We start from the raw sequence: 24,457 nt of genomic DNA, 5'->3' as shown, positions 1-24,457 counted from the left end.
CGCCAAAAGGCCGCCCGCCAGCCCAGGGCAAATCAACCTTCCCACTAGGACGCCGGCTCAGAATTGAGCCGGCGGAGTGGGAAGGTGCGACGGGTGCTGTTGCACCCGTCGCGTATTTCAGTGTCTGCAAAGCAGACACTGAAATACTAAGTGGGGCCCTCTTACGGGGGCCCCTGCAGTGCCCATGCCATTGGCATGGGCACTGCAGGGGCCCCCAGGGGCCCCGCGGCACCCCCTACCGCCATCCTGTTCCTGGCGGGAGACCCGCCAGGAACAGGATGGCGGTAGGGGGTGTCAGAATCCCCATGGCGGCGGAGCGCGCTCCGCCGCCATGGAGGATTCCCCCGAGCAGCGGAAAGTCGGCGAGAGACCGCCGACTTTCCGTTTCTGACCGCAGCTGAACCGCCGCGGTCAGAATGCTCGAGGGAGCACCGCCAGCCTGTTGGCGGTGCTCCCGTGGTCGGTGACCCTGGCGGTCACCGGCCGCCAGGGTCAGAATGACCCCCTTGGTCTCTAGTTAGCAGTGGTTTGCACCCTGCCCAGGTGGGAACTCTCACTCTACTCAGGGTAAGGGAGTCACACAGCTAAGATAAAGCCTGCTCGCCCCCTTAGTAGCTTGCACAAGCAGTCAGGCTTATCTCAGAGGCAATGTGTAAAGTATTTCTACACACTGTGACACAGTGAAAACATCACAAAAGTACTTCAGACCAGTTTAGAAAAATAGTGAATATTTATCTGAGTAAAACAAGACATAAAAGACAATAATCCAATATACACAAGCAAAGATACATACTTTTAAAGATAAACTCTCAGTAAAGTGCTTAGAAACACAATAGTTCCAACTAGGGCTATCATGATGTCTTTAACCGAGTCGTTCCCAACAGTCCCATGTCATTCACAAGGGTGTGTGGGCCGGTCATAGATTCACACAGACCACAGACACAATACCTTTGAAAACGAGAGGAAGCAAAGATGTTCTCTGGAGTAGGGGAGGTCAGGTGTCTCTGGAGCCGTTGTGGTGTCGGTTTCTTACTGCTACCGGGGAGGTGAGGCATTGGTTCCTTACTGTGAGGCAGCGGAGGTGACGCTGCATCAGTGGTGAGATGTCAGTTCTTTATGATCCAGTGGGATCGATGAATCCACCAAGTCAAGGCATGAGGTATTGACTTCTTGGTGTCACAATCACACTACAGGGCCACAGATGATGCAACGGAGTTGCAGTTGGGTGTCCCAGACATCAGGGACACAGCACTCAGGATTCACACTGTGTACTTGGTTTCTTCATGGTTTCAGCAGAACTCTCTCCCAGGGGCCCGGGAACTGGATTTAGCACAACTTAGCAGGTCAAAACTCTCAGCAAGAGAGCCCAGGTGCTGGCAGATTAAGTCCTTCATGTCCCTTAGACTTCTAACAGGAAGCAGGCTCAGTCCATGCCCTTGGAAAACCTTTGAAAGCCGGATATAAAAAGCAAAGTCTAGTCCTTTCACTCCCAGGACAGAAGCAGCAGGCTAGCACAGCAAAGAAACAGGCAGAGTGGCAGTCCCTCCTAAAGCACCTAGCTCTTCCTCTTTTAAGAATGTCTTCAATACAGAAGGATTCTAAAGTTGTGGTCACAGAAGTCCCTAGGAGATTAGATCGCACTATACGCAGACTACGTCCTCCTCTTTTTTTGTAGAATCTGGGTCCAGGGTCCTAGACATTCTCAAGGTGTTTGATGAGGCCTTTGACCTCCATATGGACCAGGGCAAATCATTTCTGGTCTCTCTATGGGGAGAGCACCCCATAATGTCATGGCAATTTGACATCCCAATCCGCCGCCACAACTTCAAGTATTTGGGCATTCACATAGCTACTGTGACAGAAATTACATGCAGTGTTATACCTATACAGTTTGCCACTAAAGCCATTTTGCACACCTGGAGCAAACTTCACCTAAATTTGATGGGATGAGTAGCTCTCATTAAAATTATGGTAATCCTGAGATTCCTTTAAGTTTTGCCGAATTTCCCACTCCACATTCCTCACTCTTATTACAACCACGTTGCAGCGCTGCTTCTCTACTTTCTCTGGTTGGGCCGGCTTCCTCACATAGCCTTCACCAAATGCTACAGGCTGGTCTAAGATGGAGGGCTGGGCAGTAGACATTTGATTATATTACTGGGCATCCTAATTTACTGTTATTAACAACTGGTCAACTGGGGCTGGAGTGACCCGACATACCAACTTGAACTGACCCACTTTGGACTTGATAACAATATTAGAGGTCAGTGCAAGGGGAAAGTAACCTAGACTTCCACGGAATATAACCAACTTAAAAAGAATTCGAATAGATCTCTATGTACCATAAATGTAAAACAAACAAGATTTATTTTTCACACATAATATTAATTCAGATGTTTTGCCGGTATAAATCTTGTAATAACGTATAATTTTTAGTAACAGAGTATCATATTTTACATTTGTATAGGTAGGTGTTCCCAAAAAACAGTGAAAGTGCTAAAGTGCAAGTGAGTGACGGTGATATATACAAGTAGTGTAGAGTGTGGTGGTACGAAAAATATGGACTCCCAGTAGCTCCTACAATCCAGGAAGCCCTGAAGTGTCACAAAATTTTTATATTTATCTCATCCACTCTTTGGAAATGTGTCGACGTTTTGACCCCGTAATCAGGTGAGTCAGGGAGGGGTCATCATCAGGACAAGAGTAATTGCATTGGAAGCACCTAAATTCCAGTGTAGGGAATAAATCAGGTGATGGGGGAGATCTTCAGGAAATGAAGTCCCGGAGTCTGGGTATCTCTACTGGTCTGTGATTTCGTAGAACTAGGAGAGCCAAGGATCTTTGTTATCCGTTGCTCGGGAGGCTTAATGGATTGAATGTTCCAACAATACGGAGGCTAAAAATAGCCAGGGAGCGCCGATAGAGATCTTTTCGAATTCTTTTTAAGTTGGTTATATTCCGTGGAAGTCTAGGTTACTTTCCCCTTGCACTGACCTCTAATACAATTACATTTATTACCCTGGTCATGAGGGTTAGTGGGCACTTGCCTCATTGTGTTACTTTGATAACAATATGGACACCCTGTGTGGCTGGCCCATCCCCTCCGGCACTACAAAAGTTACTAGGATGGTCTTCTTGTCTGGCGGAAAGCCAGTAGATTCACAGGCTGGGATAAAAGACCAACCCAACAGATGTCCCTCTGGAGAGGCCGCTGGCTCGGTCACATGGTGGACTTGATAGGGGTCACCGAGCTAGAAGACATTTTGGCCCTCATTTTATCCTCAGTGGTCTTTTTCCAAGACTGCTGAGGTTCCTCCGGGCCGAAGACCGCCAGTGGTGGTGTCTTCCACCAACCATATCATGACTTCTGGCAGCCCTCCGCCCTTTTTCAGACGGAGAGCTGCCAGCAGCCATACTGGTGGTTGGCGGTGAAGTGGAGGCTGCTCCACCGTCACCGCCACATCATCGGAACACCGCCCACCAAATTACGTCCCAGTATTCGGCGTGGCGGTGTTCTGGTTACGGGGTGCTGGCGGCGGAGCAGTCCCCATGGATCATGTTCCCTCCCGGAGGATCACTGGGACAGGTAAGGTGATCGTCCATTAGGGGAGGGAGTGAGGGGAGTTGTGTGGTGTGCGTGCATGGGGGTGTGCGTGTGAGTGTGTAGAGGGGTTGTGTGAGTGCGTGTATGCATGCAGGGGGTGTAATGTGTGTATGGGAAATGTGACATGTATGTATGTGCGCATGTATGTGTGGGTGTATGTGTGTGAGTGGTGTGAGCATGCATGTAGGAAGGTGTGAGGTGTGTGTGTGTGGGGGTTACTGTGGGTGTGGGTGGTGGGGGTGGGGAGGGGGTCCTCCCACCTTTGGGGGGTGTTGGGGGGTCGTGGGTGTTGGGGGAGGACTCAGGGGACCGAATTCTCCAGCCCAGCAGTTGTTACCACCCTGGCGGTCGGTGTGTGAAAGTGGTGGTTTTGCATAGCGGTATCTGCCATGGTCAAAATCAATTTTTTCCACCGGCCTCTTGGCGGTATTACTGCCGCTTTCACACCGACCGCCAGGGTTGTAATGAGGGCCTTGGACCGGGTCACATAAGCACTCATTCCGAGATCTACAGGCTACCTTTGAACTCTTACAAACTCAATTTCATAAATATTTACAGCTCCAGCATGTGCTCACCATGCACCGCACAGACCTCACAGATTTACCTGAATTTAGCCTGCTGAAGGCAAAATTGTTGATTGGGTGCCTGGATCACAGTGGCATCTCCCAGATCTACTATTCCCTGGTTTGCAGTACCCCAGAGATGCTCAAGACACTCCAACGCAACACACCTGTGGATGATACAACTACACTATCTACACATGGCCTATTTCACGCCATACTGGGTCTGGTGGATAGGACTGCTCCCTGAACCTCATTGCCCCCACTGTTCAGTTCAGAAATCTGATTTCTTCCATATGGTGTGGCAGTGCTCTTATGTGATACATCATTGACAGTTGATAGCCAAGTCTATCTTCCAAGTTCTGGGTGGATTGATTGAGCTGACACCCAAACGTGTCCAACTGGGCCTCCTGGGTGAGGTTGTGGGGACACAAGGGGACCAAACATTCACAGGCATAGCTACAGTGGACACTAAGAGGAACATAGCGTGAAATGGAAATGGCAATACCCCCTGACACTACTAGAGTGGAGGGCTAATATGGACTGGTGTGCAAGCAGGAGGAGCCAATCTATATTGCCGGACGGTACCCCTGCAAATATGACAAGATATGGGGAAAATGGGGGCCTACCGATTGGGTTTGGTGCATTACACCTGACATTGATGATCCATCTTGATCTTCCTGAGGATTCAGGTATGGGTGGTGCAATGAGAACTTACTGTACTTTGCTTCGTTGTTGTACCTATGCCTTAGAAATCAATAAAATATGTTTATTAAAAAAACTTTTCAGGCTTTGACCCAACCTGGCATGACTAGGTGTCTGCGTTTGGTGCTTTGATCTTTTAGGCACTAGTTTTCACTAAAATCTTTAAAAATTCATAACACCGGTTCTACTGATTTGATTTTGCCATTTTTGTATCAAATAACTTATTAAAATTATTAACTTATTCAAATAAATGTCCTCTATTTTTCTAGACTGGGATTTTTTGTGTTATGTTTTCACTTTGTTACTGTTTATGTTATGCATACATACTTTACACATTGCCTCTTAGTTAGGTCTAACTGCTTTTTGTGCCAAGCTACCAGGGTTAAGCACAAGTTAATTTAGTGACTTTTTAAAATTGACCTTGCAGGGGAATGTGGCTGTTGCTTGACCAGGGCTTATACCCCATTCCACCAACAACCCAATTTCTCACCCTGCCCAAGGAAAGGACAGACTTAATGATTGGCTTTGAGTGACTCTGCTCCACTAATAGTAACTTTTGTGGACCTTAGCCAGAAGACTATTTGCCACAAAACCAGATGGCCTATTGTTCTTTACTAGAGTAAAAAATGTATGCGCATCCCATGGGTAAAATGAGTAATGAAATGTATAGCTATGCATAGGTTTGACATGTTGACTGCTAAAAAGTTAACTGAATTTGTGAGAATACAGATGAGCTCTAATTTGTTAAATTTTTGACCCAATGGGATCTTCAAATTGTTTATGTTTAACTGTAGAACTTAGCAAATGGGCTGGGTCAGGCACCTCCTTCAGCTCATTAGTAGTAGCAAAAATAACTTTAGTGAATTTTGGAACCAACTACATTTTCTGCGCAATGTGTGATGTTTTTGCACTTGTAAACATAGAATATATGTGATACAGTTGCCTCTGAATACATTTCATCTCAATCAGCGTATACTTTTCAGGCCAGTCCATGCCTGTTCTGAGGCGCTGATGAAATATGATTTCCATGCTTGAAATAGTTTTAGTTCTGCTGAAAAAAGCATGCATTTAAAAAAAAATTCACCACATGATATTCATAATCTGAAAGGAGCATTATATTTGCACCCTCAAATCTGAGTATGCCTCTCTTGCATGCTGCATGGAGAAACACATCTTTCTCACTGTAATGCAAGAGTCAAAACATTGCTATTCTCCGTGATGCTCCCAGTGGTTGTGATACCACCTGAGAGCTATGTGCCCTTCCAGCTGGAAAAATATAATACTCCTTTTGGTTTCAATTCTGTGCTCATTCTGAGTTTAAGAAATACTTTCATAACCCTGCTTCTCATTTTTCCGGTAGGCCAATCATTAACACACTTTTATGTCAAGGTCTTCCCCAGGGGTTTTAGGTTAGTCAGTAAGATTCAGGGGGTGTGAATCACAATTTTTCCAATGAAAAAGGCAGGGGGCTACCAGGTGGAGAGCTGAGATGACCAAGGTTTGGTATGTATTCTTCGCATGAGGAACAGAGGCAACACTTACTTGCTTTAGGTGGACCTCCGTCTTGAGTTGCACAGTGACCCAAAAACAATACCCTGAGCGATTTCCACTGGTTAGACTATTTGCAAGAATTAATCCGGTCACTTTTTGGGTGGCTAATTGCCAGTAGTATTCCTGGAAAATTGAGATTGGTCTAGATTTCCAAGCCTACTAACGCCAGCGTTGTGAATTTTAAAAAGTAGGACATTTGAACCCATTCTAGAAGTGTAGATTTTCTACTTTTTGGTAAACCTGTTACTAGATATACTTAGGATCAAGATCCAATCAATGAACAAGTTAAAACATTTAAGTGAATTTAGTATGACAGATAAAATCGATACAGGCATTTCAGACATGACCCATGACCCTCAAATCCAACTACCAAACCAAAAATGAAATTGAGTGGTGTCACACCACAAACACACCTGCCGAAGCTGTACTCCTTCCCCTCCCATTTTGGTACTGTAGTTCTCCAGTGGAAACTTATGACCACAGTCACGTACAACACAATGACATCGAGTTTAAGCCCTCGGAACACTTATTTTAAATGCATTTTCACTGCACACACTCTTCTTTGTCTCATCTACAAGACGCTGTAATGGTAGAGTTGGCAATTGGCAGCATGTGGGTGGGGCTCCATCATTCTTGTCCTCACCTTTGACAAATCATTTTATTGAGTGACTAAAGGCCCCATGTACTAAGCCCAAGTCACTTTTAGACGAGGATGCAAAGGCAGATTAATGGAGGACTGAACTGGAGCTAAGCCACGGGTCTGGCTTGTTTCTAAGTGTTTGTCATTAAGCTGAGCAATGAAAACCTTTGCATGTATATCATGCAACAAACAGATTGTAAAAATATAATAAAATATCTTCAAAATTCAAAAAAGTGTATTCCTTCAACATACAGACTGTTTCACTTTACTGCACTAGATTATTGACTGCATACATAGACATCAATCAAAAGTGACAGTTTTAAGAAATTTTCATGGTTTGCCCCAATGACAATGCCACTAGTTAATGAAGAGGCATGTCTGCTTCTTGTAGTACACATTACCTAAATTCTTAATGTAGTTGGAGCAATATTAAAGGCTATTAAATAAAAAATAAGAGGTGCTTGTACAGAAAAATTAGGCTCTGTGAAATAAAATATTTTCCTAGGATCACATAATTTAGACAAGCATGGACGTCAGTACTGATTGCAGGCTATCTTATTTTACATTTTGAAAGTCAGCCACCAGAACTTATCCCTGTCTCTCTCTATTGCTCTTGTTTACATACAAAGTCACACTTTGGACTCTTATTCTTGGCTCACAACAAGAAAAACCAACACAAAGATAACAGAGTTGACTCGGGCCCCAAGACCCACCTACCAAGCCAGTAAGGCATTTCTTAGAGGGGTGTCATACCCGAAATGAGCCCCCCTTTAAGCTACATTCCTGATCTTCCCTTTTCCTCTGTAGCATGTACTTCCAATAGCTTTGTCCTGATCACAAGTTCCTCGACTGCAATCTTTAGCTATGTCACTTCTTCAGTTGTTGACTTCGTACTGGCTTCAGCCAGGGTGACTCTTTCTGCTACACATTATAGGTCTGTTGTAAAATCAGATCCGTGGATATTGATTCTATTTTTGCGTCCAATGAGGAACTCATGCCTTGTATGCTTATATTTCACTTGCTGGGGGCAGGGAAGGGCATCTCTGGACTGCTTACATGGTCAGAGACCATGGAAGTGAGCCCACAGGTCCCTTAACGCCTGCCCTGACCCAGGCGTTAAAAAACAGTGCACATCAGGCTGTGCGCTGTTTTTTAAGGCCTGCCCCCTCCTGTGTATCAAAATGATGCTGGAGTATAAATAAGGCGCACAGGCCTTAAAGTCAATTAATGGGCGGGAACGCCTACCTTGCATGTCATTAACGCAAGGCAGGAATCATAACGTTCAACACAGGTTTCTGTTGGGAAGGAAGAGAAACATCCCCAACAAAAACCCCAATTTAAAAAGCAAAATGTGGCAGCATTTGCAGTTCGACATGCCACTCAAGAAGAGGGATTTCTCAAAGAACAAGAAGTGGGCATTAGTGCTACTAGACAGCACAGCAGAGGTCACAATAGTTTGCCGGAATCTTCTAGAGCATCTGGAAGTGAAAGCAACTGATGACTTCAGAAAAGTAGAAACTGCAGACATGTGTGTCTCCACTCCTGATAGGGTGTAGAAAGTAATGCTACAGTTAGAAGGAGACATTGAACGCACAATCAATGCAATATTTTGGGACCGCGTCGTGAACATATATATATTTTGTTGGCCGAACAGGATTGGCCACCTGAATTTGTCCGTACATGCCCATATGGTGAAGATGATATTAAACCTTCTTTCTCACCCCTTGTTCCCAAGGAGCTTGCAGAATCCTATGCCATCGATTAAGCATTGGCCAGGCACCTGCATTGTATTGCAACAACGTAGAATGGGACAAAGATTCTCCCTATCATGTAATTCATATTAAAAACCAGCCCCAATCTCAACTTCAGTATCTTATTAAACATGATGGTAAAGCACCCATGAGGGAAATCCTCACACAACTGGAGTACCAGGGCGTAATCAAACCTTGTGTCTTACCAATGAATAATCCTTTATTACCAGTAGTTATACTGGACCATTCATACAGAATAGTCTTAGACTACAGACACTTAAACAGTCAGACACGTACATATGCTAAACACAACTCACATAGCACAGCACTTATGAACAACATAGTGCATAAAAAATACAAAACAACACTGGACATCTCCAATGTTTTTTTCTGCCAAAATATAGCGCCTGAGAATGGAGACTTAACAAGTTTCAGCACACTAGGCTCCCAGAAACAATGCTGGTGTTTACCCCAGGGATACTAGAACAGACCAGGTCTTTTGCAGGACTTTTGCAGCTTATGTGACTTCAATATTGCACAACATTGACCCTGAAGCATTGTCCTATGTAGATGATATGTATCTCATGGATGATGAATTACTGCAACTTTTAAGATGGGTAGCAAGTATTGTTGTAGGATTTGCCGAGTTCAGCTGCAAATTCAATTAAAAGAAAACAAAAATAGCCTTCCTTAGCGTCCTGTTTTGGGGATATGAGCTATTGAGTGAAGGAAAGAGCCTACTGGCACAATTCTTGGAAAAATGCATACAATTACAACCTCCAAATACCATTAAAGAACTCCAATCTCTACTGGGTTTCCTAAATTTTGGCAGAACTAACATTCCTGATTATGCATCATCCATAAAACCTTTATATGATTTAATACGTCCTGACTTTTCAAGTAAATTTTGGACTGTCGAACATACACGCATTCTCAGAGCTATGCAAACAGACATGCCTGCAGCACAACACTTACACACAAGGGACAACAAAACACATTTGGTCATCAGAGTAATTGCTGGTGCCATTGGTTTCACCTATTTAACTTTTAATGAGGGTGAGACAGGCCTGATTGCATAGAAATCACATTTGTACTCAGCAGCAGAAGAACGCTTTGCTCCCACTGAGAACATTTTCACTGCTGTACAGATGCCTGTCATTGAAGAAAGACCTCTGGCCCAAGGCAAATGCATTATTGTCATCTCTCCATTTCCGGCCTTTGAGGCTGTCACAAAAGCCAGCGTTCCAAATGCTAAAACATTACATCCACGTTGGATTCAATGGGCAACGTCTTTGACAGCCACTGATGTTGACTACATTTTTGCACCAAAATTATAAACTCAAGAATTTTTGCAATATGAAATAGAATACCCAGTTCCAGCAAACACACTGCCTATTGATCAGTATCAAAGAGTCATGTACACCGATGGCTCAGCCCAACCTGCAAGTGGAACAAAGCATCAATACTCCAGTGCTTGCACAGTCGTAGGTGGCTACATGGAGGATAATAAATTCTGTCCCCAGCATACATTCACGCAAACCCTAGGGGATTGCACAGCACATCTAGCAGAGCTAATGGCTCTGGTGATGGCACTGGAACATATGGATCCTGCACAGTTAACACTGATTATTTGTGATTCATACTACTGTGTCCAGCCCTTCAATGAATACCTGCATTACTAATGCCAGAATGGGTTCACAGATTCTGAAGGCAACACCATTAAACACAGACTTCTGGTGGGGAAAGTAGCAGATCTGAAGGAAACGCTACCAAATGTCCATCTTGTACATACACTTGGACACCAGTGCATCAGACTACACATTGCTGGGAATACACTGGCAGATGAACCTGCAAAGTCAGCAGTAGCCACAGCCACTGTTGCTGCAGTAACCCATTTAGGTGTGAACCCGGACAATGACATATGGGCTGCCGTGAAAGCTACGGCTGAAGGTACGCCCTACCCAAAAGCATTTCCTGCTAAATATTCCCACTGAAAGGGAGCCTGCCTAAACGCTGAGGTTAAGATACCAGGTGTAGGGGTTCGAGAAATTCCAAACAAAGACATAAGATCAGAGTTGATTGAAGCAGCACATGAAGGGGTAGCATCTGCCCATGGTGGTGAGGCAGCTACAATATAATTGTTACAAGCACGCTATTGCTGGCCAGGTCTGTACAAATAGGCCAAGCAGCATGGCCCTCATTATGACATTGGCGGTAAATGCCGCTTACCGCCGTGCTGACGGCCACCAACTTACCGACGCGCTGGTGGATATCCATTCACCATATTATGACGCACACATATTAATCCGACCGAATACAGCCACATACACAAATCCGCCAGCCCAAAGGTCAGTGAAAAAGTGGCGGTCCCAAAACCAACACCATTACTCCAAAAGAACTACGCTCATCACATTATGACCCACGAATCACTGCGGCGGACATTAAATGGCAGTAAACCATTGATGGTACATAACGCCGTGCTCACAATGGACACCCACAGACAAAACAACACCACATTGGACAATTCAAACAACACACACCTGACACCCATATACACACCACACTCACACACCCACACCACTATATAACACCCACCCACTTTACCCACAACCCTTTATGAATACAACTCATTGCCACAAGACTGACACCAATACCACTGTGACAACTAGACACACACACCACTCACACCCATACACCCTTTACGCACTCCACATCACACACCCCAATAAATTACCCAACACACCCTCACCAACACACATCACATAACACCCATGGCACCACAAAGGCATCCCGGTTTCACTGAGGAGGAGTTAAGGGTCATGGTGGAGAAAATCGTCAGGGTGGAGCCACAGCTATTTGGAGCACAGGTGCAGCAGATAATAGCAAGGAAGATGGAGCTATGGCAGAGAATCGTGGACAGGGTCAACGCCGTGGGACAGCACCCAAGAACAAGGGACGACATCAGAAAGAGGTGGAATGACCTACGGGGGAAGGTACGTTCCATTGCAGCATGGCACCAACTCACTATATAGAGGACTGGCGGTGGACCCCCACCACCTCCCCCACAACTCACAGCATGGGAGGAGCAAGTCTTGGCAATACTGCATCCTGAGGGACTCGACGGAGTTGGAGGAGGACTGGACACTGGTAAGTCAACTTTTAACAATTATCACCCCCCCATGCCTGTCCACCTTGAACTGCCATTGCTCCCTTTCCTATATCCCCATGGACAATGCACCCGTGCTGCAAACAGACTGGAACAATACCCTGGACTTTCCTCCATCATCACCCCATTCCATTGCACTTTCCTCTCTATATTTTATCACTACAATAAACACCCATGGGAAACATTTGACTACTAGTATTTCATGTATTGCTAATTTGTATTGATTGAAACCACTACAACCATTGCAAATGCACTGTACATAGCATGAGCATAGAATTAATGACCTGTAGCTGGCTTTTGTGATCACACCAGGAGAATGTGTCATATTACCAACATCTGCAAAATGAATATCCAGAGTCAACAGTAAGTAGTACAAAGAAGTGCGTAATGCCAGCATGGCAATGCCACACAGAATACAATAGTCATAGAAATGTAAGGTTGACTTTCCCACCTGTGTGTCATTGGACGTACTGACGTATCACAGATGTTCTGTTGTCCACATCCTCATCCTCGGCCTCCTCATCCTCACTGTGTTCAGGGTCCACTGCTGCCAAAGGGGCATCTCTCATCTCCTCCTCCTGCAGAAAAGGTACATGGCATCTGAGGGCCAAGTTGTGCAACATGCAGCATGCCACTACTATCTGGTAGACCTTCTTCGGTGAGTAGCACAGGGATCCACCTGTTGGATGGAGGCACCTGAACCTGGCCTTCAGGAGGCCAAAAGTCCTTTCAATGATCCTTCTGGTTCGCCCATGTACCTCATTATAACGTTCTTCTGGCATTCCTCACAGGGGTCAGCAGCCATGATAGGTTTGGGTAACCAGAGTCACCTGCAAATATTGAGGGACAACATTTAGCGAAACACTATCCCATATGACCAACACGATAGGCATACACTAACATATACTGGGTAAGAACAAGGGCTCACCTATTAGCCACACCCTGTGTCTCTGTAGTTGGGCCATCACATTTGTGATGCTGCTATTCCTTTGGACAAAGGCATCATGCACCCACCCAGGATACCTAGCATTGACATGGGAGATGTACTGGTCCGCCAAGCACACCATCTGCACATTCATGAAGTGGAATATATTGGGGATATGTCCAATTGCAAAGAATACGGCCTTCAAAGTGGCCAAATCCTCAACCTGGGGGAAAGCAATATAGCTGCACATGTGTTTTATCAGGGCAGACAAGACTCTTGTTAGCACGTTTGAGAACATTGGCTGTGACATTCCTGCTGCCAAGCCCACTGTCACTTGGAAAGAACCAGTTGCCAGGAAATAGAGTGCTGATAGCACTTACACAAGAGGGGGGGATCTCAGTCGGGTGACGGATAGCAGATATCAGGTCAGGCTCCAATTGGGCACACAGCTCTGTGATTGTGGCCCTGTCCAGTCTATAGGTGAGTATTATGTGCCTGTCCTCCAGTGTAGCCAAGTCCGCTAGGGGTCTGTACACGGGGTATGTCTCCATCTCCTATTCATCCGCAGCGGTAGGTATCTAAGGGACACAAGTGTGAGGAGGCTGTCACAAACTGAACAATGGAGCAACAACAACAGTCCGCAATGTGCAAACATGTTATGGGACAGTGTAATTAGTGAAGTATGTGCCTATTTATCCAGTGACACAACAATAATCGATAGGCCTGTTCACCCCCCCTGAAATGGCGACCGCCTGTCCTGTGTGTAGGGACAGGTGGAAGTGAGGTAATGCCACTGACGTTGTGCGCCGTGGCGGTAGGCGGTCGTGAATCTCCTTTCAATTCATTATTGGTTAAAATTGGGCCCTATGCGGCACAGTGGCCAATGGTGATCTACGCCGGCGGTGACCGTATGCACCACCGTGGACATGACCGCCATTTTCTATCTGATTCCTTACTTGTTTCCTGACATTCCATAGGAGAGGACCTACACTGCATGTGCTGCTGTGACCTGTGTCTGGAACCTATCATGGCCCGTGTGACTGGGGAAAGGGCTCCAACCTTCACTTCTGAGGAGTTGGAGCAACTGGTGGATGGGGTCCTACCCCAGTACGGCCTGCTGTATTGGCCTACAGTCCAACAGGTGAGTACACCTTGGGCACGATGCATGTGGCATGAATGCATGAAGTTGTGTGTGAAGGCCTCGTGTAAGGGGGTGGGTGAATGTCCTCTTGGTGGTGTACATGTTGTGGGCTGGGCTATGTGTGTGCCAATGGTGATGCAATTGGGTATGGTGGGCCATTTGTGTGATAGGATGGATTGTTTGTCTAATGGTGTTCTCCTGTCTCTATTGCCTCTGCAGGTCAGCGCCGATCAAAAGAAGGAAATATGGCATGCCATTGCCAAGGACATGCAGACCCTGAGGGTCTATGGCAGGCAGAGCACCCACTGTTGCAAACGGTGGGAGGACCTGAGATGCTGGGCACAAAAGATCGCGGAGGTCCAGCTGGGGATTTCCTCACAACGAGGAAGGGGTGCCAGTCAGACCCTGACCCCCTTGATGGCCCCCATCCTGGCAGTGGCCTACCCTGAGCTGGATGGGCGCTTGAGGGGGTGAGAACAGTGGCTATCATTACAACGGCTGGTGGGGTGGTATCTGGGTGGTGGTTGTGTGTCCTTGGGTGCCCCTAGGCCAGGCCAGACATAGCAGCATAGGTCCTCTGGTGGCTATGGGTTTGAATGTGAAATACTGCCTACCTAGCTTGCTAGTATTCACTTCTGGGCAGGGCTGCATGGGTCCCAGCTATGCTGCAGTTGCCGGTGTGTGCCCCTCCTCATTCCTTGGTGACTAGTCATTTAACTGGTATTGCCATACATAGTGCGTAGGCCTGTTTCCTGTGTGTGAGGGTGCTGTGTACGCCAATGGTGGTGTTGGTGCAGTCATTAACCCTGTGTATCCTTTGTCTCTCTCCCCCTTTCTTGTTTTGTCACCCTGTCCTTATGTGCATTAGCACCATCTGGCAGAGGAGCAGAGGCACCCATGACAGAGGGAGCTGCATCCCACAGGACCCTGGAGGCAGAGTTCACTGATGCTGAGGGTTCTAGTGGGATGTAGGGTGAGGGGAGCACTATGGTGGGGACTGTGAGGGGACAACACAGACTCTGATACCTCCTCCGATGGGAGCTTCCTGGTGGTGGTGGACACCTCTGTGACCACCCCAGCTGAAGGTACAGCCACCACCTCAATACCAGCACCGCCCTCCCAGTAGCCCCTCAGCGAGTTGCCCGTGCCCACTGACCCAGGAGGGTGGGCATCTCCTTGGCCCCAGGCAACTCAGGCCCTGCCCCAGTGAGCCCAGCTTCCCTGAGTAAGGAGGCTATTGACCTCCTGAGATCCATCTCTGTAGGGCAAACAACCATTGTGAATGTCATCCAGGGGCTGGAAGCCCAGGTGCAGCAATCTAATGGATTCCTGGAGGGCATTCACCGTGGACTGGCAGCCCAACAGAGATCGATTCAGGCTCTGGCCTCCTCTCTGATGGCAGCCATTGTCCCTGTTTCAACTGCCCCCCCTCCAACTTCCACTTCCCAGTCCCATTCTCCTCAACCCCAACCCATCCCAAGCACACAGGCAGATGAGCATGCACACAAGAGAACAAGCAAGAGTGTCACAGGCAAGCACCACACTTCATCTCACAGGCATTCACACAAACATCATTCAGTTGCAGACATGACAACATCCACTATCTCCACTGTCTCCCCTACTCCTCCACCTCCCACCCAGTTGTGTCTACACTCACACCTGCATGCACTACATCAATATCCACTACCAGCATCATCACCACACCAAGCAGAACATACACCTCACTGGCAGACACTTCCACAACATCCATGCACGTGTCCCCGGTGTCCTCTCCCACCGTGTCTGTCCCCCCTCCTAAAGTACACAAACGCAAGCACTCAAACATCCAACAGCCATCCACCTCACAACAGCATACAGCCCATGCACCTGCAGCCAAATCCAGCAAACACCCCCAACAACTACTCCCTCATCCTCCGCTCCCATTGCTCCTCCCTCCTCCCACCCTAACATCCCTAAAAAGCTTTTCCTTGCCCAACATGACCTCTTCCCTACCCCTTACCCCCATCCTGCACTTATAGGCAAGGCACGTTTAATGCTTCACTGTCACGTCTTGGCAGGTGGTTATAGTGGCCAATAGATACTAATGGGTGTCATAAATGTTTTATAAACTCTATGGGGGGTTTTAGAACTAGTCGGCCAGACCCTGACTATATATCATCCGAACATGCGGGTATAGTAACAACATAGAGTGTAGGGAAACTATGCCAGCAATGGTTGAAGAGTTCCTCACTAGATGCTGTTAGAGAACACCTTAGTCTCCTGTCTAATAACACCGACTTACTGGACTTCCTGTTAGGCCCCAAGAAAAAACACAGAAAGCGCTTCTTATATGAAGTATATAATGAAAAACAAGCTGCTGCCCAGTTAAGGCAAATAGACCAGGAAAACATACAGAAGGCATTAGCTTGTGTAGATAATGGGATTAATACCCTGTCCGACAGGATATATACCCTAAATAACATTGTCTCTTCTGCAATGGACAGAATACAAAGTGATATGTCTTCATTACACCACGGACAGAGTCAACTAAGGTTCATTATGCAGTTGGGTTGGATACTTCAAATACTGAAGGCAGGTCGCGTTCCCTGGCAACATGTTAGCGCAAGGGATATATTTTCAACATTTAACTTAACATGACAACAACAACTAATGGCTAAGAAAGAAGTGACTTATGCCATGCTAAACATTGAAAAGTTAGAAAAGTTGCCTTTTACTGTGGCTGAAATACCATCTTTTGAATGGTTAATACTCGGGGTCATTAATCTGCCTATTTCAACATTACAATTCACGTCCTGTTTAAAACACATTCCGGTAGGCAGATATGAAAGGCTGGGAGATAATTACATCCATGATGAATTGGAGCTGCCCTTCTCATACAAATGTCTCAGTGGCATGAAAGAGGTCTTTCTTAGCGGTAGTGAATGCAAGAATTCTGTCAGCCATTCGATGTTTTGTAAACAGCTGTCCTTGCACGGGGTGTGTAACGCGTCGGCAGCAATCTTGGCTTGTTATCTGAAGGGAGTTCCAGTCCCCTTGATTAGACCTGCGTTCCAGATGCTTTCAAATGGCAGCTGTGTTCTCCTCAATAGTGAAGACTGTTGTGGGATGTGAGCCAGAAAAGTTTATGTTGTTTCGGTTTCTAAGATTGTTACATAATGCAGGAACGTACTTTTTCCTCCCACTAGAAGAAAGAGGTAGCTGACATTTGGCCCCATATTGCTACTTTTAATGTGAATTTTGACAAGTTGAGCAGACTCAACGCCTTATTGTTCCAAAAACATATGGCTCTCACACCTGCAAGTGAGACCTATGTACTTCAGGAGGCAAGGTCATCAGCAGAGATACAGTCCCTTTTAAGTACCATTTTTTCCAAGACACTTTGGTGAACTCATGGGACGAATATTTGATGCATCCAGTACTACTGGAATCGCAAATTTCTTTAAGGCTGTTGCTTCTGGTTTCATTCAGACCTTCTCCTCCATATCTGATTTAATACCATTAGCCATCCACTCGATATTCTCCAGTATTTTCAGGGGATTTCCAATAACTTTGGCTATAATAGGTGGCATTTTGCTATTGCTACTTTTTCTACACAATGTCTGTCCCACTGCAACAAGCAGGAATGATAGTGCTCCCACAAGCGCAGCTGTGTCGTGGACGCACAATGCAGTACTTTGGAGCAACACTCCTGGTGCAATTGGAGTGTGACTGGTCTCTGTCATTCAGACCGGTGTGCAACCCATGTTTCGGTGCCTCTGGTGCTCATTTGAACATGCACTAAAAGTTTGTCTTTCTACGCAGCGCTTACTTTCATTGGACGCTGATCTGTTGATGTTCTCGCTGAGGGTTCATTACCGGACATGCACGTTGAGGGTGCGTTTGCTACGGGAAGCTGCTTATGAGTTGCCCTTCCTAGAGGATGCGGCTCTGAACTCATTACTGGGCACACCACGGAATGCTGCTGCCTTGGCTTAGGCTCAAGCTATGGAACACAATTGATCCTTGGTCCTTCTTGGCGATGCATTTACAACTTTAACACCTGCCGAACTGGAAGGTTTCCTATCCTCCATTGTCCCGGATTCAATTGGCAACTTCCAAAATGACTCTGACTCTTGAAATTCGGCTTTTTTTACACCACATATTAACATTTTAAATTGTCCTTTTATATATGACCATGTGTCCTTTTTACATTTTTACATATATATCTTAGGTTAGTTGTAGTAGCTTTTATACATAATTGGGATTTGAACCACCTTCAACCGGCAAGGGGAGAGTGTTGTGTAGCCATTTTAGTTTTAGCTCCATGCACGTTATTTCAGCACACTAGGCCTGCCGCTGTGCACTTTAGCCTAGATATATTTTATTCAGCTTCATTTATTATTTTAACAAAAGCCACATTTGCGGTCTTGTTTTATTTCTCTCTATCTAACTGTTCTTGCTTAGGCCAACACTAAGTTTTTAAACAAGACATTCTTGTTCACTCTGTGCTTTTTTCAAGGCTGCAGTGAGATAGGTTGCTGGTGAACGTGGTAAATGTTTTGTCTCTGTTATTCATAGAAAATACACATCCTTACGTAGGGACATTTTCTTGCTTAGGCCAACACTAAGTTTTTAAACAAGACATTCTTGTTCACTCTGTGCTTTTTTCAAGGCTGCAGTGAGATAGGTTGCTGGTGGACGTGGTAAATGTTTTGTCTCTGTTATTCATAGAAAATACACATCCTTACGTAGGGACATTTTCTCAGAACATCAGCTGTTTTATTATAAAAACACTTCCTTGTCCCTTACACGTTAGAGGGAGATTCCAGCCAAGGAACCACAACTGTATTCTGATTGTTGAATGCTTCGCTACAGCTGCTTATGCAGACTTCAGGCCATTACTCAGGTACGGGGGATGATGTCTTCCCAGGGGAACATGAAGGGCAGAACTAGAGCTTAACATGCTGTGCTCTATTATAGCCTAGGTAGGAATTAGTCTATTGACCATAGTGACAATATGGTAGCATTATTTCTATGCTTCACTCTCCTTGTCACAATTATAATTCTGTCATGCTATATCGTCCTGTTATTGCATTACATGCTTTGTTATCCACGATGCAGTCGCTTCATTAAAACCTTTTTGAAACATATACTGCCTCTGTTTGTCATTGTGTATGTGAGACTAATGTAACTGAGAGAAACGGATGATACCTGAGTAACCACGATTTCCCTGAGAAGTCAATTGTGTCATACGCTCGGCTGCCCAATCATCCCTGCTCTTGGGTAGAGGTGAGGCACTGCTAGTTAGCTGGAGCAAAACCCGGATTAGGACAACAGGTGTCACCTGTAATGGGTTAAAACTCAGTCTCCCACACTGCAGGTGATTCTGCTGCTCAAATCCAATAGTCTCAATAGAATAATGAGAGCCTACACAATAATACTTTCAAATTAAATGAATTATAAACACTACATATAAGAATATAAGAAATTAGTATGCAAAATAATACCTTTAAAACATTAGTCTCAAAAAGATATACATAAAACGTTGATTATGTGCCATATACAAAGATGCACTCCACTCATATGCTTTGCATTACAAGAAATGAACGAATCATATTACATGTTATACAAAAGGTGACCATCAACTTGTGACCACCAAGTGATGCACATCTGCGGTAGGGCAGATGTGCATCAAAAAGTTTACCTCCGACTAACGCCATTCCAACGCACCATTCGGGCGCCTTATTTATGGAATGACGTTAGCCGGCACTGAGGCCTGGTTAGCGTCAAAATAAATGACGTCAACCGGGCAGCGGAGGCGAAGGGAAGACTCGGGGTTGTGCACCAAAGAATGGTGCAAGTCAGGTTAGAGTCAAAAATATTGTCTCTAACCTGACTTGCGCCATTTGTGACGCACAACCCCCATGAAAATGACTCATGTCTTAGCAAAGACAGGAGTCATGGCCCCCTGCCCAATGCCCATGCCCAGGGGACTCCTGTCCCCTAGGCATGGCTATTGGGCACAGTGGCTTGTAAGGGGGCCCAAGTTAGGCCCCCCATGCCACTCTAAAAAAAAAAAAAATGACTTACCTACACTCACCTGCACTCACCATGGATGGGTGCCCCCGTCCATGGGTGTCGTCCAGGGGTGGGCGAGGGTGGCAGGGGGTGTCCATGGGTGCAGGAAAAGGCACCTGTGGACTGCTTCCATGGTCTCCCACCATGGAAATGAGGCCACAGGTCCCTAAACACCTGGCCTGACCAAGGCGTCAAAAAATGGCACAAATCCGGCTGGGTGCCATGTTTTAAGGCCCGCCTCCTCCTGTGCGCCATTTTGAGCCGGAGGATAAATAAGGCGCATATGCCTTAGAGTCATTTTATGCACGGGAAATGCCTACCTTGCATGTCATTAGCACAAGGTAGATTTTCACATACAAAAAATGACTCAAACTCCATAACTTTCCAAAGGATAAATATGGAGTTAAGTTTGGTTCGAATTTGCGTACAAAAAATGACACAAATCCGGCACAAACAGAGTATAAATATGGGCCTTAGAGTCTTCACAAATCCCCTTCATTCTTGAATGGGACTCTCTAAATCCTAGTTGTTTTGAACAAAGTCCATCTAGGTTCTTCCAGAAGCTTCATATCTGACTATCTTCCAGTTCATCCTCAGCTCTCTTTCTTTTCCAGCCTTTTTAGACTTTCAGTTCATTTTCTGAAACATTTGGTATCCCATAAACAATATGATCGCTACATGCAAAAGAATCAACAATGGTTTCAACATTAATCCCAATATTCCACTTTCTAAGCAACACTCCAGATTGCCTTCTATGCACCTGTTACTTCCAATACCATCAAATCTGTGTTTAACCCTGAAATATTCTGAATATACTTCTGCAAATCTTCACTTTTATCTGGGATAAAAGTGCAGCATTGTTGAACTTTAAGCATCTGACAGACTGCCCTCTTTTGCAAACAACATGTCTAACGCAAGTCGATTTTGAGAAACCATTGATCTGATCGCTATCATTTCAGTATTGACAACCAAAAGTTCTCCAGTAGTACTCAGGCAAAAAGTACCTATGACTTGGTACCCCTGTTCTTTATGACTTTCTCAGTTTTACACCTTTGTCTTCACTTTCACTCAGATCAGAATTCTCTCTTTCCTCAGCTATTATTGATGGCACACACTCTTCAGGTTCTTGCTCCTGTCAACTTGGCCATTGGTCTCCAGCTTCCACTCACTTTTTTGGGGAACTCGTTACTTCACCAGGGTCTGAGTCTGACTCCTGCACCTCTGGACAAACTTCGATCGGTTCTACTTCAGAGTCAGACGTGATTTGCTATAGACCCTCTTTGGGAGCCTGTGACTGTTCCAACCTGATGAGGCACAGAACACACCACATCAGCTATTCCCTTGCAATAGTCTAAGACCATGTCATCAGTTATATTCACAAGTGTATTTGTAGGAATCGCTGGCAGTCTCATCACCCTCCCCATCATGATTTTGTGGGGGATAATCCAGTCTTTCAAGCAGATACACTCCAAAGAGTCATCAATACAGAAGGCAAAGCATCAGGCCACATCAGAGATGTTGAAACACAGACATTTGCCAATTTCGATTTCAGCCTGCCATTCTCTTGTTCAACAAGACCCAAAGCCTCATGTCTATAACTGCAATCAAGTCTCTGATCCATCTGTAATGCTGCACAGAACAATTTTAGGACCTCATTATTTAAATGAGTTCCTCGATCTGATTCCAAAGAGGTTGGGAAGCTAAACCTCATGATGAGTTATCTCAATAACAGATTTGCCACAGTAAAACTATAATTTTGCCCTGTCGGGTATGCTTCAACCCAATTGGAAAAGACACACACAATGACCAAAACGTACCTCAATCCACTGCACACAGGCATCTCAATGAAATCCATCTGGGTTCTATTAAAGGGTCCTCCTGACTTCCCTATGTGACTCAACGTAACAGTAGTCCTCTTCCCAACGTTGCTCTGTTGACACACTTTGAATTTAGGATTTAACCAAGTTTGCTTGATTATCACCATAGAATCCCTACCAATGAGTAGGGCCACATAATTGTCTACCCATAGGGAGTAGAAAGCTATTTGGCAGCACTAGTCTTCCATCCATTGAAACCCAAAAGTCATCATCTCTTTTGACACAACCTGCTCTGACCCAACTTTGCTGTTTCTCCTCAGATACTTATTCCAGTCACCTTTTCACCTCACTCAGGTGACAGCTGTTGTCAACAAGAGGTTAAAGTTAATCTCATCCATTCCCTTGTTCGTGAATTCTCCATTAAATGTACAAACATTGTGTGAAAAATACATTGTAATCTCATCAGTGAATAAATTGCCCAAAGTCACGTGATCATCTCCAGCGTGGTGTGCAGAACACATGACCACTGCAACCTGTTTGGGCAGTTGGAGTGCGTTGAGGAGATTTTTCTCCTGTTCACCATTTCAGATTGTGATCCAGAGGATGTCATAAATCCTTGCTGAGACCACAGTTGCCCAAAGTCATGAACAACACCAAAGCAGTACTGACTATTGGTAAAGATCGTCACTTTCAATTGGACGGAACCCACAGCATGCTCATGTAAGAGCAATCAGTTAAGCCGCTTGAGACGAAAATATTCCTTGGGGCCAAGAAACTTTGACAATGCCAGACAAAGTACAGACAGCATAAACTATTCTCTCAAACATGAACCATCAACATAAATGACACAATCATATTCAGACAATGGTTCTGGCTTTCGTACATAGTTCAGTGACATCAAGGCAATTCTTGTCTCCCTCACAACCTTCAACTGGTCCTTCACCCACTATTGGCAATAGAGCAGCAGGATTCAAAATTCCACATCATTTGACTTTAACATTCTCCACAGCCAAAATCACTTGCTCGTACTATGTAGGTCCACTGCTGGTAAAATATTGTGCGCATGTCCTCGTCAATAAGAGCTCAACTGAATGAAGCACATACACAAATAGTAGATGACCCATAATAATATTTTCACACCTCTCAATTGCACTGCTAACTGCAGCTACCACTTTAAGGCAGCCAAGCAAAGCAAACGCGACAGGATGCAAAATAGCAGAAAAATATGCCACTGGCCTCTTGGCATTTCCATGCGCTTGTGTCAGCACTGAGGGAGCACAGCCCTCCCTCTTACTGCAGAAAAGTACAAAAGATGGATTATCATCAGGCATTCCAAGAGCTGGGGCATGACAGAGAGATTCTCTCAGTTCAAAAACTGTGACAGGGCACCCGACCCATCGGCCTCTGTAAAGGTTTGGCCACTAGGGAAAAGTTGGGTATCCACTGTATACAGTAACCCACCATTCCTAAAAACATTCTGACATCCCTCTGTGTAGCTGGTGAAACCATTTTCTGTATAGCTTAAATCCTCTCTTTCAACTAAGGAAAAGTTGGGTATCCAATGTCTACAGTATCCCACCATTCCCAAGAACATTTTAACATCCCTCTGCGTAGCTGGTGGACCCATTTTCACAATAGCCGAAATGCTCTCTTGCAACATGTTTCTCGCTACTTTCACAATTTGATGTCCAAGGTACTGAACCTGTTTTTGACAATACTGCAATTTTCCAAGAGACACCTTATGTCCATTCTTAGCCAGGTGGTTCAACAATGCAATAGTGTCCATCTTGAGTATTTGACACCACCATCAGGTTGTTGATGTACTGAATCAATACTGAATTTCAAGGCATAATCAGAGATTCCAGATTTTTCTTTAGAATCCGATTAAAGATCAATGGTGATTCAGTATACCCTTGTGAGACACGACACCAGATTAGGTCCCTTTTTCTGAGCCAGAACTCAAAAAGGAACTGACTGTCCTCATGCAGTGGTATTGAGAAGAAGGCCAATGACAGTGAACCACTCAGCCTCACATGGAATCAGAAACAATATCACAGCTGGATTCAGTACCACAGGGCAACAGGAAACAACAATAGTGTTCATTTTATTCAAATCTTGTACAACCCTGTACTTTCAGAGTTAGAAGGACTTCTCACTATCTCCTTCAGGAGCCCCTGCTGAACCATCAACTTAGTTACAGGCATTATTCCAGCAATTGTCTCAGGCATCAAATTATAGTGTGGGGTCTTTTGAAACGCAACATTTGGTTTGATAGTAATTCAGTCAGGTTCTACACTTTTTATCAATCCAATTTCCGTTCCTGAAAAATGGGACACTTCATGCTTAACAGTTTCCCTCAAATCCAAGGGCAGCTCATCAATTGTTAACAAAGTCAGTAACTTGCAATATCCCACATTTTTCATAAATTTATGGGCAGCATCTTCATCTTGAGTATGAACCTCTATTCCAGCCGGGTTACAATAAATGACATAATTCAATTTCACCAACAAATCTCTTCCCAAGAGATTCACTGGACTACG

Source organism: Pleurodeles waltl, chromosome 12 (assembly GCF_031143425.1).
Source record: "Pleurodeles waltl isolate 20211129_DDA chromosome 12, aPleWal1.hap1.20221129, whole genome shotgun sequence".
Taxonomy (NCBI): Eukaryota; Metazoa; Chordata; class Amphibia; order Caudata; family Salamandridae; genus Pleurodeles; species Pleurodeles waltl.
Note: the sequence above shows the minus strand (reverse complement) of the source record.